Source organism: Saccopteryx leptura, chromosome 4 (assembly GCF_036850995.1).
Source record: "Saccopteryx leptura isolate mSacLep1 chromosome 4, mSacLep1_pri_phased_curated, whole genome shotgun sequence".
In the NCBI taxonomy this organism is placed as follows: domain Eukaryota; kingdom Metazoa; phylum Chordata; class Mammalia; order Chiroptera; family Emballonuridae; genus Saccopteryx; species Saccopteryx leptura.
The window spans coordinates 90,672,470-90,689,214 of NC_089506.1; positions in this window are offsets into that span (position 1 = coordinate 90,672,470).

Here is a 16,745-nt window from a genome sequence, read left to right on the forward strand (position 1 = left end):
TTTGTAATGAAAATGGTCTAAAATTTGGTAATTCCTCTTGGGCGGTTTCAATTCAGTAAGCTAACCTTTCTTTTTTGGTTATTATTTATGCTACAGAAAAATCTGGGAGGGTAGAAAACCCACTTAGATTCTATATTTTTAACATTAAATCTAGCCAAGGTAACAGAAATATGCGGATTAATCTTTATTATATACAACCAGTCTTTTCCACCTATTTCAGTTTATTCAAATAAATTAATACAGTGCAGTTTTATATCTTTTTCACAAGATGGCACTGTAACTTTCTGTATTTATTACCAAGCAGGGACATACAATAGCATTCTAAAATTTATAGTTTAAATTACATAAATTGTAGCTGAAATGGAATATAATAGCACAAAACTCTATGAATGATCTAATTTTCTTTAAGATATTTTAACTCCCTTGAAAAGGTATTTAATAAAACTCTGAATGAACTTAACGAAATTTGTATTTTTTGTTTTTCCTTTGTTTTTAGCATCTATTAATTCAAAAAGTCTTTTTTTCTCTGAGAATAGTATCATATAATGTGGTATTCCCACTGGTGCAGAGATGCTACAACTCTATTTAGTTTCTACTTCCTTGATTCAATTTTTTAAATAATGTAATAAATATTTACCCGGAGACCAACAGTTTCACGTTACTAATGTGTAAAAAGTCAGAATTTTTTCTCAGAAATTTAGGCTAGGAGCATAAATTCATAAAATTATGAATTCAAATTGGAAACTTATTATTGTCTATGAGCACAAACCTCTAAAGAATAAACATTTTTAAGAAGAAGATATAGAGAACAGGAGTGATAGGGAAATAAAAGAGAAAGTAAGAATGCATAATTCTTTAAATTCTTCCATGTCCAGGTTCTGAGATATGCATTTCATGTAATTCTAAGGAATAATAGTAGTGAAGCTTTATTGAGCTCTTATTCTATGCTAAACACTGTACTGGATTCTTTGAATAAAAGAGTTCACTGAATTCTCAAAGCCATATAAGGTAGTTCCTATTATTATTTGTATTTTACTTAGAGAAATTGATAGTAAAATTATTCACTCATGCATTTCTTCTTTCAGCAAGTGATCATTGAGTGCCTACTATGTGACTTGAATGTTTGGATGTAGCTCAGTTGGAATTAAATCCAGAAGCTGCTGAGACCAAAGCCCCAAACTCCTCCACTTAATTACAGAGCTGTGAAGAATCAATTTCTCAGATAGTCCTAACAGGCAATTAAGTGGTGAAGAAGAGGAAAAAAAAAATTCCATTATAAAATGAGTAAGCAAATTGACATACCACCAAAAACAGCATTAGCTTCTTGATCTATGTGTTTTCCATAATGTTAGCTTAAGTCTCCCTTACACAAGATTCAGCTTGGCCAGAATATGATATTTACAACAATTCATCAACCATTTCTTGAACACCTACTCTGTGCTAGAGTAAAATACACTTAGAGGGTAAAAGTAGGCCTGGATGGGTATACAACATAATCAAATGTCAAAATAACCTGGAGATGTTTTCTCTGAATCTATGTACCCTAATTAATCAATGTCACCCCATTAAAATTAATAATAAAGAAGAAAAAAAAAGTAGGCCAGGAATGACCTCCAGTTAAGAAAGCAGATTAAGAAGGAAAACTCTTTATCCCCCAACAACGATTAGAAATCTCAATAAAACATTTTAAATAAATTTTAGTAGTATGTAGCCAAGCTCAATACTAGAAAAAAATCTAGATTACATAAATAAAGTAGGAATTTAAAGCTCAGAGTATAAAAGATATTAAAGTTGCCCTGCCCCCGGGGCGCCAGGTATCATACTCAGGGCCTTCATACTCTGGAGGTCAGGCTCCGAGTGCAGTCCTGCACACAGCAGGCGTGCTGGCCCCTGCCTGACAGAAGAAGGCAAGAAGGACTCGTCCTGCCAGGAGGCCAGGAGGCCTTAGGAAGAGCCCAGAGGTGGCCTTAGAGGTGAGGAGGGGATAGTCCACATGGAGGGATCAAATCTATGCTCAAGCGAAAGCAGCTAAATTCACACTAGGCACATTGTGCGGAAATCTCAAACTAAAATACATGATAGTTGAAAACCTCAGTAGAGGCAACGTAAAACCACTCAAGACCTGCCTTCCAGGCCCACGTGAAACTGCTAGGAAAGATAACTCTTATGGAAAGTGAATTCAGGCCCTGGCCGGTTGGCTCAGTGGTAGAGCATCGGCCTGGCGTGTAGGAGTCCCGGGTTCGATTCCTGGCCAGGGCACACAGGAGAGGCGCCCATCTGCTTCTCCACCCCTCCCCCTCTCCTTCCTCTCTGTCTCTCTTTTTCCCTCCCGCAGCCAAGGCTCCATTGGAGCAAAGGTGGCCCGGGCGCTGAGGGTGGCTCCATGGCCTCTGCCTCAGGCGCTAGAATGGCTCTGGTTGCAACAGAGCAACGCCCCCTGGTGGGCATGCCGGGTGGATCCCAGTTGGGCGCATGTGGGAGTCTGTTTGCCTCCCCATTTCCAACTTCAGAAAAATACAAAAAAAAAAAAAAAAAAAAGAAAGTGAATTTATAAGCAGAAATTATATGAGAAAGTTTAGTGGTCAACAAGAGAAACCTTAGTCCCGACAAAGCAGAGTTTCATAACTATAATAATAAAGCAAACTGATGGGGACTTTAATATACATATGTATAAAATGTTCAAAGAAACTGAATATATATATATATATATTTTTTTTTTTGGTGGATTCTTTGGAATTTTCTAAATAGCCATCTATATGTTTCTTCCTTTCCATATTGTAATAGTTTTGAGTCTCTCGACAGCATTTTTATTTATTTATTTATTTTTAATTTATTCATTTTAGAGAGGAGAGGGAGAGGGGGAGAGAGAGAGAGAGAGAGAAGGGGGGAGGAGCAGGAAGCATCATATGTGCCTTGACCAGGCAAGCCCAGGGTTTCGAACCGGCGACCTCAGCATTTCCAGGTCGACACTTTATCCACTGCACCACCACAGGTCAGGCGAATGAATATATATTTTTAAGAGAGCAAATCATTAAAGCAGAAAGAAGTTGGACCATTATTAAACATAAAAAGAAAACAATAAATTCACTTAAAAAAAACTCAATAGATGTCTTAAATAATGGTTTAGACAAAGCAGAAGAGAAACTCGTGAATTATTTGAAAAATAAATCTAAGGAGATAATCAGAACACAGCACAGACAAATAAAAGAAGATGGAAAGTATGAGAGTTAAGAGAACTTGAAGATAGGATGAAAATGTCTGGGTATGAAGAGAAAATGGGTAGAGATTTTCAGAAGTAAATAACAATATGAGACCACAGACTAAAGAAGCGCATTCCACTGAGCAGGACACATAAAGAGAAATTCACTCTTAACCACATTAAAAATTGCAGGATAATATAATCAAAAAAGTTTTCACCCTTGTCACCTCTGCATTGTTTGTTCCTGTTCATTGACAAATCCTTCTGCTTGTTCTTTTTTTTCAGTTGAATTTATTGGGGTGACATTGGTTAATAAAATTACCAAGGTTTCAGGTGCACAGCTCTATAATGCATCATCTGTGTATTGTATCGTGTTCGCCACCCCAAGTCAAGACTCCTTCCATCACCATTAATACCCACTTCACCCTCCTCTATCTGCTGCCACTTCCCTCTTCCTCATATCATCACCTTACCTTTTATCTGTCTGTGAGCTTTGAGTTTGTGTTTCATTTTGCTTAATCCCTTCACCTTTTTCACCCAGTCCCCAAAACCCCTCCCATTGAGCAGCAGTCTGTGTTCTGTATCTATAAGCCTGTTTCTATCTTGACTGGTAATTTATTTTGTTCATTAGATTCCACATGTAAGTAAAATCATATGGTACTTGTCTTTCTCTAACTGGCTTGTTTCACATAACATAATACTTTACAGGTGGTATCCTTCTTTTTTATTCACTCATCTACTGATGGAAACTTGTGCTGCTTCCAAATCTTAGCTATTGTGAATAACACTGCAGTGAATTTGAAAAATAAATGAATTTACAGGGGTGCGTAAATTCTTTTGAATTAGTTTTTCAGGTTCCTTTCAGATGTATTCCCAGAAGTGGAATCACTGGGTCATAAGGCAGTTCTATTTTTAATTTTTTCAGGTTAACTCCAGTCAGTGGCTGTAACAATGTTCCTTCCCACCAACAGTGCACAAGGGTTCCCTTTATCCAAATCTTCACTTACATTTCTTGTTTGTGGGTAGGTTGCTGATAGCCATTCTGATAGGTGTGAGGTGACACCTTATTGTGGTTTTAAAATATATTTCTCTGATGCCTTTTGCTTGTTCTTAATTCTGAGCCCTTAGAACGAAATGCCTCAACCTCTTACCCATGCACCCACTTTGTGCCTAAATTTTTCAGCCTCAGATATACATTGTGCAGAATATATTAGGTCAAAAGTCTGGGAAATCAGTACTTAAGCCCACTTGAAAGTCAGCGAAGGTCATTTGAAAGTCAGTGAAAGTTAGTAATATTACCTTACTCCGGGGGACAAGAGTATTTTCAAAACCATAAATAAGTAACAGGTGAAAGGAGTAACATGTTTCTTTTCTGAAAACCCCAGGCATAACCGAACCAGGCAAGTAAAAATGTGGTGGAGATCTTCAAACAGGAAACCAACTTATTCTTTTATAACAAAGCATTTCCTCTTGCAGATAAACCTTCCCTCCTATTAGAGAATAGAGTGAAAAATATATAAATATGATCGGTAAAATCAAGTAACAAAGAGATGAAGCAGGAGGTTGGTTTCCTTTAGCAGACTGGGTCCTTTGGTGGCCTATTGGGATTGTGCAGCCTGGGTCCTGGGCGAGAGGAACTGCAGCAAGGTGTCAGACTGAGCCTGAGGCTTAGAAAGAAGCCTACAAGGGAATGACAAGGACAAAGCAGCCGCTGGGAGAAGCAGCTGCCCCTCGCTTCTGTGCTACACAGTAAGAAGTGTGTCCAGGAAAAAATGTGCGGAAAGGCAAATCAGCTGAAGGAAAAGGGAAAACAAACTGCCTGCACCTAGAACTTCTGTGCCCAGGACATCAAAGATTGAGTCATATTTCATCATTCATTCATTCATTCATTCAGCAAGGTGTTTTGTTTTTAAGATTTTATTTATTCATTTTAAAGGGGAGAGAGAGAGAAGGAGAGGGAGAGCAGGAAGCATCAACTTTCACATGTGCCTTGACCAAGGAAGCCCAGGTTTCAAACCGGTGACTTCAGCATTCCAGGTTGATACTTTATCCACTGTGCCACCACAGGTCAGGCCATTCAGCAAGTTTTATGGAGCTATTAGTATACGTGTGGCAGTATGCAAGGTGCTGCACAAAGATGGCATAATAAAATCTCTGTCCTTCAGGGTTTCATGAGCAAGCCTGGCAAATATTCTAGTAAACACAAAACAGTGTGATCATGTGCTATAGCAGTACACTGGATACTGTGGGAATTTAGAGGAGAGAATGACTGTTCTAGGGTCTTAGTGAAGGCTAGAAAATACTTCACAGAAAGTGCATTTAAAGAGTAAATAGCAAAGCTAAGACACAGTGGTATAAGACAGGATGCTGAGGGGTAAGAACTGCTGTTGGTCCAGGATGATCAGAACCCAGGTGGCTTTGGGATAGGGTAGGGATAATGATAGAGCGGTGGTCAGAGTCAGAACCCAGGTTGTTTTGGGATAGGGTAGGGGTAATGATAGAGAGGTGGTCAGAGTCAGAACCCAGATGGCTTTGGGATAGGGTAGGGATAATGATAGAGAGGTGGTCAGAGTCAGAACCCAGGTTGTTTTGGGATAGGGTAGGGGTAATGATAGAGAGGTGGTCAGAGTCAGAACCCAGGTGGCTTTGGGATAGGGTAGGGATAATGATAGAGCGGTGGTCAGAGTCAGAACCCAGGTGGCTTTGGGATAGGGTAGGGATAATGATAGAGAGGTGGTCAGAGTCAGAACCCAGGTGGCTTTGGGATAGGGTAGGGATAATGATAGAGAGGTGGTCAGAGTCAGAACCCAGGTGGCTTTGGGATAGGGTAGGGATAATGATAGAGCGGTGGTCAGAGTCAGAACCCAGGTGGCTTTGGGATAGGGTAGGGATAATGATAGAGAGGTGGTCAGAGTCAGAACCCAGGTGGCTTTGGGATAGGGTAGGGGTAATGATAGAGAGGTGGTCAGAGTCAGAACCCAGGTTGTTTTGGGATAGGGTAGGGATAATGATAGAGCGGTGGTCAGAGTCAGAACGCAGGTGGCTTTGGGATAGGGTAGGGATACTGATAGAGCGGTGGTCAGAGTCAGAACCCAGGTGGCTTTGGGATAGGGTAGGGATAATGATAGAGAGGTGGTCAGAGTCAGAACCCAGGTGGCTTTGGGATAGGGTAGGGATAATGATAGAGAGGTGGTCAGAGGCCAGTTTATGAAAGACCTGAGCCAGGGTAAAGAGTCGACTTTATGTTGTAAGAAATCCAGAGAAAGTAAAGGATTTTCTTTCTTTCTTTCTTTCTTTCTTTCTTTCTTTCTTTCTTTCTTTCTTTCTTTCTTTCTTTCTTTCTTTCTTTCTTTCTTTTTTAGAAAGTAAAGGATTTCAAACATGGAAAATATGGCCAACACTTATTAATGAACTACCCAACAGCCATTCCCAACTTTCTTTATCTTTGCCCATTTCTCTTTCAGGAAGGTTAAAATAATAAAATAAAATAAAACAAACAAAAAAAAACCACCTATATGTTCATTTTCCTAGTCTTGCTTGCAGTCTGAATGCCTTAGGACCTGGTTCTGGTCAATATGATACAAGAGGAGGGAGGTCTCCTTGGTAGGCTACCTGCAAAGTTTTCCTTCCTTCCTCTCTGATACAAGCAGACAGGCATGTGAGCCTTCTTTTCTCATCACCCTGGCCACACCCTTGCTTCTTGTCTTTTTATTCTGAAGCCTGAGGGCATGATCCCTGGTGCCACAGGGAATAGCAAGAATTACAGAAACTTGAACAGAATGCCCTAAAATCTGGAGCTGCTAGTCTAATCTTCAAATTATATATATATCCAGGCTCTTTGCTATGTAAACCGTATTCTTATTGCTTAAGCCATAGTCAGCTGAAGTTTTCTGTAACATGCAACCCAAAGAATTCCTAATGGTAACAGAGAGTGAGTTACTAAGATTGACTAAAATGTGGTACTTATAAACTAAATTAAACTTATTGTAGAATTTACTGAGGACCTCAATCAGTATTCTAGTGGTTGCTAAATAATTATTCAAAGTGTTTACTGCTTACATGTTAAAGATAATTGAAATCCCTCCTACTTTCTGAAAGTATCCTTTACTATCAGTATACTAACAGTGTTATGTTGGGTTGGTCATAGTTCTTACTACTATTCTTACTCTTTAATTATACAGGACTATTAGCTTCATCATTATCACTTTAGTTTGCTTTGCATTCTTTGGTTAAGCTTATGTGCAGACTTATTTTCCTTTGATCTATTATTTTCCAAATACTTGACTTTTAGTTCATGTGTACATTGTGGTTCAGGTAGAATTCAACCATGTTACTACTGATAAAGCAAAGTATCTCACCAGAAATTTGTAGAGAGAGAGATATGCATTAGTGATGGCCTACTACTAGATTTGAGATTTCTAACTTACAAATGCTACCAACGTGTCATAGAATTACATAAGCTTACATGTGAAAACATGCTATATTCTCCTCCTAAAGTATAAGCAATTCATGTGTATTATGACATACAAATATTTCCTCACTCCCTCTTTCCTCCATTCACAGAAACATTCTCCACTCCATACAGGTAACAAGGTTTGGTCTTACATTTCACTACACTGGTTCTCTAAGACTGTCCCCACAGGGACTGCCCAACAGTGTTGCTAATCACCACTTGAAACCCTGACCCACAGTTCACTCAATTGGCTGATGCTATCTTCCCTGAGGGCACATGGTTTTCTTGTCTCTGCGGACAAGTACATTACATTGTTCAGGTATCTGCAAATTTCTCTACTGGCACACTAGCCTAGAAAGAATAAATTTCTAGCAAACAAAAAATTTTTATTTTGGTATCAAAAGGAAGGGCATGAGAGAGTTCTACCTTCCTAAAGAGGTCAGTCCCTTTCCCATAGCTTGGTTAAGACATACCCCCTTTTTCAGCTCTGTCCATCAACTCTACTCTCTTCTCCTAAGAACACGCCACAATTTTGCCTAGGAAGAGACCCATTTCCTTATTTTTCCTCTTCCCAGCATACAATATCCCAAATATATACTGCAGTCAGGTGACTGGGGTTAGATTCCATTTCCATGTGTGCAATGATAATAGATTTTCTAGTTTGAGTAACTGTTCTACTTTCCTGGTGGTTTCTTTATCTACATGTAATAATAGTGTCTGTCTCATGGAGAGGCTAGTAGGATTAAGTGATAGCTCACAGCTTATAGTAATAGTGATTGGCACACAGAAGTTGCTACAAAGAGTTTGTTTAGAAAATAATAATGTGAGAATTCCTTTGACTATTGTATCTAATTAAGATCAGTGTATCTCCCAATGACAAATACTAATTTTCCTTCTGAAATAGAATGAACGGTCAGGTCCTGTGCTGGGGCTATTAGTTTGTTTAAATAAATGAATAAATAAGTACTAAGAGGTTGGACTCATACTATTGCAAAAAAAATGCAGCAGAAAGAAACTGAGACTAGAAAAGAACATTGAATTATCTAAAAAACAACATAAAAAGAAAATAATAAAATTAAAACTGAAACAACAATGGGAACTATAAAAAGAAAATATATTATGGAAGAACAAAGAGAAAATAAAGAAGAAAAATCAAGTTGTTAGTTCCATTAAGCAAGCCTCAGAGTTAATGAATCTAGTTTCCTATGGATTATGGCCAGGAGAAAATGAATGGTTTAGGTAAGAGCCAGTCCTCCCTGGATACAAAGGTCCAGAAAATTGCTAAGGCAATATCAGCTATTGACAACATTCTAAGAAGAGAGGATATTGCAAACTTCTTTTCATTAAGCAGGTAAGACAATGGTAGGATACCATCAAATGGTGGAGGTGAGGAGCAGAGCACACCCAAAATTCAGCAGAAATGTAGTCAACAGTAACACAAGGGTCAGGGATGCCCAAGTGTTTCTTGAATCCAATTTAGTTTCATAATAAAAGATGTAAAAACTGTGCAGAGAAATATGGGAACTAAAGGATTAATATAAGGAAAGGTTCTGTTCTTTACATTTCTATGAAGGTGGAACGTGGCTTTTAGTGCCAAAAGAAACTTGGCTTCAAGTCCTGACCATATGTCATTGGGCAAGTTATTTAAATGTTCTGAGCCTCTGTTTTCCTCACCGGCAAAAAGAAAATAATATTAGTGGATTGTTACATATTTGAGTGAAATTATCTTAAATTGTCCCTGCAATTAAGTTTTGTAGTAAGTGCTTTGTAAATTATAGATCTTTCTCCCTTTCTAACTAAATAAGAGAGCTTTCTATGATGGAAAATGAGATTATTAAGAAAATAGAAAACATGAAACAGAAAATTTTTTTTAACGGTACTGATTTATGTTTGGACTACAAATAAAAGTAGAAAGTGACCCAAAGAACATTTTATTTTAGTTCTCTAAAATAAAATCAGAATTTAATTTTCAAACATAATCCTTCATGGTGTATATATTTGTATATTTAGGCTAATCATAGACTATGTTGGGTGTATACTGATTATATGTAACTCAAGCTTATAGATACAATTTCCTAAGTTACATCTGTACTTGACTATCTCATAGGCATCTCAAGCTTTGCTCGTTCAAAACCAATCTCCTGAGTCTCTCTACACCTAGATCTCTTCAGGGATTTCTCAGTACGATACAGGGCGACACCAAGTTCGCTTAATTCAAACAGAAAACTCAAGAGGATTCCTCGGTTCACTCTTTCCTTCAACTCCCAGATCCAAGTCACTTTTCAAGGCCTTTTCATCCTACCTCCAAAATTTGTTCATTTTTCTTCATCTCTATTGCTACCCTCGGCTCCCAGCCGACATCCTCTCTAGCCTGGAACGCTGCAATCGGCTTCCAGCTCAGCTTCTGACATTTATTCTTGCTCACTTACAGTCTGTTCTTCACACAGCCACAGAGTAATGTTTTGAAAACACAGATCACACCATTTGGATCCTAAAAGCCTTTAATGGATTCCCTTTGGACTTAGAGACTTAGACCCAGGACCTACAAAGCCTTATGATCTGGCCCATGACGACCATCCTATCCACCCCCATCTAAGCCATTCTCCACTAGGATCACAGACCTTCGACAGTTTCCGAAATATTCTAGAATCTTTCTCATTTCTGGGCTTTCATGTTTGCTATTCCCTTTGTCCGGAAAACTCTCCCCCAGCTTCTGACATAGTTGACCCCACCCTTCCATTAGTTCCCAGACAAGCTTTTTTTGAACATCCTGTGTAAGCAATTCCTCCTTTTTAGTTTCAATCATTATCACAACCTGTAATTATTTATTGATTTATTGCTTTAGCTTTTACTTATCTGTCTCTTCCATTAGAATTTAGGCTTGATCAGCATAGAGACTGCATTTGTCTTTGTCTTATTCTGCAGTGTATCCCTTACATTCCGAACTTGCCTGGAACAATTAGATGCTCAATAACTATTTGTGAAATGAATGAATTTTTAGTATATTTCCTCTATTTCTCTTGCTGTTAATAAGAATTATGGGTATATACATTTACACATATAGTATATGCACTGCTTTAAAATAATGAAAGCCCCCCATAAGAGTGCAGTCAAAAGTTTTTTGTCCTTTAATTTTTCCATTATTTTAAAAATATTTGCATATTGCTGTTCCTGTGGTTATTCAAGCCAAACAGGAAGGTTATTTTCTCCCACAGTAATTAGCTCCTTCTGGGAAAACTTTTTAGAAAAATTTTTTGGGGTCTTGCCCAATTTGAGCACTGGTCTTATGTTAATTTTTTAAAAAATTTCCTCTCATATTTCATCTTAACTGGCAAAAATACTGATTGACAGCTTAAAATCCGTGTCCCTCACTTGGAACAGGAATCGATAGAGGGATTACAAAACCCAGCACAGGGGCAGACATCCACCTGGCTGTTACAAATTTGAAGTCCAAAAAGCACCCAAGCCAGATGGTTTCAATGTGGCTTTTTACTGATAACTTAGACAAAGTACAAAATAACTCTCTTGCCAGATCGCATGTTTCAAATGGTTTTAGAGATGGGAATTAAAGTAATGAAAACCAGGCGAACAAACTTTTTTCTTGTTGAAAATGCAGGTTGTACTTTCAAGTGCAGCTGATATGTTTTAGTGGAAGATAATGGTAATAATTTTCTAATTCTACTATTATGAAACTTTTTTTTTGGAAAAGTCTGAAACATTACACAAATGCAAGATGTTATGATAGTTATTAATATTATTAACACAGACATTATCATATATGCTAGTTATCAATTGCTGTGTAATAAATCTCTCCCCAAACTTGGTAGCTTAAAACAATATTTATTATCTGACAGTATCTCTGGGTCAGGAATCTGGGCGTGGCCTAACCAGATCTTCTGCTCAGGTCTCTCACAGGCTACAGTCAGGTGTTAGCTGGTTTACAGAAATCTCAAGGCTTAGATGGGGAGGGATCCACTTCCATGCTCACTCATGTGGTTGTTGGCAGGATTCAGTTGCACCTGGGCTGGCTGTAAGCTGAAGGCCATCCTCAGTTCCTTGCAATGTGGACCTCTCCAGAGGGCAGCTTACAATGTGGCAGCTGGTTTCACCAAAGCAAGACAGCAAGAGGCAAGGAAAAATACGATTGAGACTACTCACGATCTTTTATGATCCAATGCCAAATAGCATCCCACCACTTTTTGTTGTATTCTATTTGTTAGAAGCAAGTACTAGGTTTATCCTACACACTAGACTCTGGAAGAGATTACATAAGGGAGAGAATACCGGAAGGTAGAGATCATTAGTACAATTTTAGAAACAGTGTCCTATTCCTATATCATTATTGTACTTGCTATGCAGAAGCAACACCATATTACATTTAAGAACATATTAGCTTTGAAGTAAGAGGAAAGAGATTGAGTCCCAGATCTATTTATTAGCTATGTGACTAGACAAGTCACTTCTATAAATTTCCATTTCCTAATTTCTAAAAATCTCTCCCTAGGATCGCAGAGAGGATTAAGTGAGGCATCAAAATGAGCACTTAGCACAGTACTTGACAACTAGTAAGTGCTCAATTAATGTTATGAGTTATTATCCGTATGAGACCATACACGTGATAGGAACATCAATATTTAGGAAGGATTTGTATGTGAAAAATTCAGCACCTGGAATGATGATGATCCCAATATAAGCTATATTGGCAGTCAGATCAGCAATCCATTGTTAGGTTCTGTGGAGTCTACCTCCGAACTACACTTTCAACCTATAGGTTTCTTTCTCCTTGGACACATTCTCTTGCCTGATAATAGCAATAGCCTCTTAATTGGTTTCCAAATTTCTCTCTTTAAGGTCTTCCACTGAAATGTCCATACAGCAACCAATGTGATCTTTAAAATATTATAGAAACCAAATGACTCTCCAGCTTTAATATCTTTCAGTGGCTTTGTAGTTTATATGAAATTAAAGTATTTGAACGAGATTACAAAGATCTGCTTATTTTTCTAACTGTATCTTCTACTTTACCTTGCCCTATACATTCAGTTCAGCCTCACTAGCTTTCTTTTGAGTGTTTGAACTCTTCAAGTTCTTACATGCTCAGGGCCTTTGTACATGCTGTTTTCACTGCCTGGAAACGTCTTCCTCAAACATTTCATCTAGCTGACTTCAGTCATCATTATGTCACAGCACGTATCACTTTCTCGCTATGGGCTTTGGTCACCTTCCTCCTCCAATCCAAATAGGGCTTTCCCATTATTACTTCTAGTAGTATCTTGCTCTTTTCCCTCACAGTTTCTAACTTCATACCTTGGTGGGGATTATATGTTCAATGTCTCTCTCTTGTAAGAGGTCTGAGACTGTGTCTGTTTTATTCTCCATTTCAAATTCAGTTCTAACATTATACCTGTACATAGTATATACAGTAGGTTTTTTTAAACATTAGTTCTATATATTTTGAGAAACACGTACACAAAGGAAGCTTGCAATGTTAAAAAGATGATGTGAACAATATTGGTGGCTTATCTAACAGAGAAGCCAGTGTTCTTTTAGGAAATCAGAGATACTCATAAATGGTCTCCAATTTCTATCAACCTGCTAAAAATGAACATCTCTATTTGACAGAAATATAGAAATTAAAAATAGTTTGTAGTTCAGAGGAGTCTACCATTTTTAGATTGCTTACATTCCAGAAAATACAGTCAATTTAAAAAATACCAGAAAGGTGGGGACAAAGGGCTCTCTGGATCTGTATAGCAAAAACGAGGACCACTTCAATAGGTGCAGTTCATGGGGAAAGTGACAGTGGCCTCCTTGGAAATCAGCAGCACTGAGCAAGGACAGGGCTGCTGATGGGGGTAGGATGCACAGGAAGGCCCAGTTTCCCTGGCCTCATGGTCAAGGACAAAAGAACAAAAGCCTCAATACTTTTTTTTTTTTTTTTTTTTTGTATTTTTCTGAAGCTGGAAACGGAGTGAGACAGTCAGACAAACTCCCGCATGCGCCCCACCGGGATCCACCCGGCACGCCCACCAGGGGTGACGCTCTGCCCACCAGGGGGCGATGCTCTGCCCCTCCCGGGCGTCGCTCTGCCGCGACCAGAGCCACTCTAGCGCCTGGGGCAGAGGCCAAGGAGCCATCCCCAGCGCCTGGGCCATCCTTGCTCCAATGGAGCCCCGGCTGCGGGAGGGGAAGAGAGAGACAGAGAGGAAGGGGGGGGGGGGAAGCAAATGGGCGCCTCTCCCACGTGCCCTGGCCGGGAATTGAATCCGGGTCCCCCGCACGCCAGGCCGACGTTCCACCACTGAGCCAACCGGCCAGGGCCAAAAGCCTCAATACTTGAACTGCAGCATATATCCCAATACCAAATTTCTCTCCGTGCTTGTAACACCTCACCTTAATTTCAGCGTCTGTTCCTCACTAAAAGGGGTGCCTACACCTTCTACATTTCAGGAATACCTATAGGCCTCAGAGAACAGCTTTCTCCCTGTTTCATGCCACATCAAGGGATAGTATTTGGTTTTTCTAAAGTATTTCAAGACTCAACGTAGTCTCACTATTTTTATTTTATTTTTAGATGAAATAGTAGTATTGAGGTTTTTTAAATATAGAATCAGTATCTTTTAGTACTTAAAGATGAAATAGTTATTGCCTGGAAATTGCTTCAAATGATTTAGGGTACTGGTTGGGGGCTTCAGGTTTAAATAAAACAAGATAGGAAATTTTTGAAGCTGAGTGATGACACTTGGGTATTCACTATTTTTATTTGTTTGGAAATTTTAATAATCAAAAGTTTAAAGAATCCTTATCAAATGCCTTTAAAGACTCCTAGACTCTATATGACTGCATTCCTTCTCTTACCCCCTCCTTAGCTTACAACGCTGACTACATTGCACTTAAAATCCTAGTATTGAGAGTATGGTCTGGTCCAGACTGCTGTAGTCCAAAGTCTGGCTCCACTACTCGATAGCATGTGTTATTGATACATGCTGAAAGAGGCAGTACAACTTTTCCGTGACTCAGTCACCTTTTCTGTAGAGTGGAGATAAAAATACCAGGCTCAAACTATTGTGAGGATAAAATAAAATAATGAATGTCAAACGCAGAGTCTGGCACTTAATTCAGCTAATAATGACAATTATTTATAAATTAATTCAATCGATTATTTAGTAATTACTTTATGGGGGTACTGTTCACAATTAGCTATTATTATTCTCAGAGTTAGCTATCAGCGGTAATTACACCGAAACACTGAACAGGAGGGAACATTTGCAGATACTGAAGAGTTGGACTGAAAGAGGAAGAACATCAAAGAATGAGAATGAGAACAAAGAAAATAAAGTCACGGGTGCTGGCTTCCGAAGGACACAAGACTCCATGAGGATTTGATATGAAATTCCTCTTCAGGCCACACCTAAGGGAAAGTGCCTCACTTCACTCATGTGTGTGTGGCTTCTTGACCCCACAGCCACCATGGCCTGAGGCAGACACAGCAGCAAGGGCAGCCGGGACGTTTTCTCCAAGCATCGAGTGTCATTGACATGGTGAGAGCCACTCTTCATCCGCAGTTGCCCAGTCCTGTGTCTGCCCACTAATTCTGCCCAACCTCCACTTCTGGTCGGGGAACTCGGACCCCCTGGTGTCTGAGCCCTGGTGTGGATCCCGTAGTTTCTAGTCTGCTGCTGCTGCCTGCCTGTCCACTGGCCCGCCAGGTCAGGCCCTGCAGCCCTCTCGGCCGGCGCTGTCCACCTCTCTGCTCCGCAGGTCGGCGGTTCAGGCACCTGCTGCCCCCTCCTGCCTCCGTGCTGTCAAGAGAAAGAGCAAGTGTGAACTATGACCTTGGAAACTCAGATACTTACCAGTAGCAGAATCATTGGCAGTTGTATCACAGACTAGAATGGGAGACAAGGACAGGAGAAAAACTTTTTCTGTTTTCATTTAAACGGCGTATTAGTTTCTTAAAATGTGGGCATTTCATTTAGGAAAAAAATTCTAAGAAATTCTTTTAGAATTATTTTAGAATGTGTTTGAAAGTATACACTCTATTAGAAACTAAAAACATTTACATAAGTCTCAATTATGTTATCTAATTCAGGGTGAACATGGGGTGACATTGCTTTACTTAGGGAACTAAGCCTCCTCTCACCTCACCATGTGGTATCGGACAAAGAAGTTGACCACCATATTCTTTTAAAAGTCATTTCCTGTTTTTCACTATTTGTCAAGATCTGAATTAAAGACTAGTATTTGTTTGTTTTTTATTTCTTTCATTTCTTAAGTCAGGGGTCTCAAACTCAACTCAGCATGTGGGCCTCAGAGCAAGATCACAGCCTTTCGGCGGGCCGCACTAGGTCTAAAAAAGGCAACTGTTACGCAACACTTTTCTCACTGCAGTTGAAAACAAAAAAAAATCAGTACAACAAGCACAATCGTACATGCAGTTTACTCAGTGTCACAAAACGACCAGAAACTGTAGTTCGCATCACAACTGCTGTTAACTAAGCTAATATCTAGCTAGGATGCTAGAGAAATGAAAAATACAAGTAGGCCCCTAGGCTTACTTAATTTTATCCAAAATATTTTGAACTTCGTGGATTAGTCTGTGGGCCGCACAAAATTGTTCGGCGGGCCACATGCGGCCTGCGGGACGCGAGTTTGAGACCCCTGTCTTAAGTGAACAGCTAGGCAGGGGAGGAGAATCATCCCATAGTATCTACCCATGACATCTGTGGCAATTACAGGGGAGAATTTGAAACTCAGGTTTGCTGATGTGGTCTTTTATAAATTGCTATGAATTCTCTAGAATAAATGATTCTCTCCAATGATTTCCCCCCCTAATTTGGGTGTCGGGGGAGTAGTGGGAGTTGGCAGAATGCCTACTTTTACAACCCTGAGGGAAATCAACAGCAGTTTGTTATATTCGCTCGTGCTCAGCTATTGCTCAGCATCTACCCACCCCATGTTGATTTCCTGTTGCTGTATCACCGTCCAGCCTCTGTGGATATTTACCAATCTCCTGCCCACTCCCACGTCCCCTCCTCCTTTCAGTCTCTGCTGCTAATATCACCTCTTTGAGATAATCAGGGCTGTAGAAGG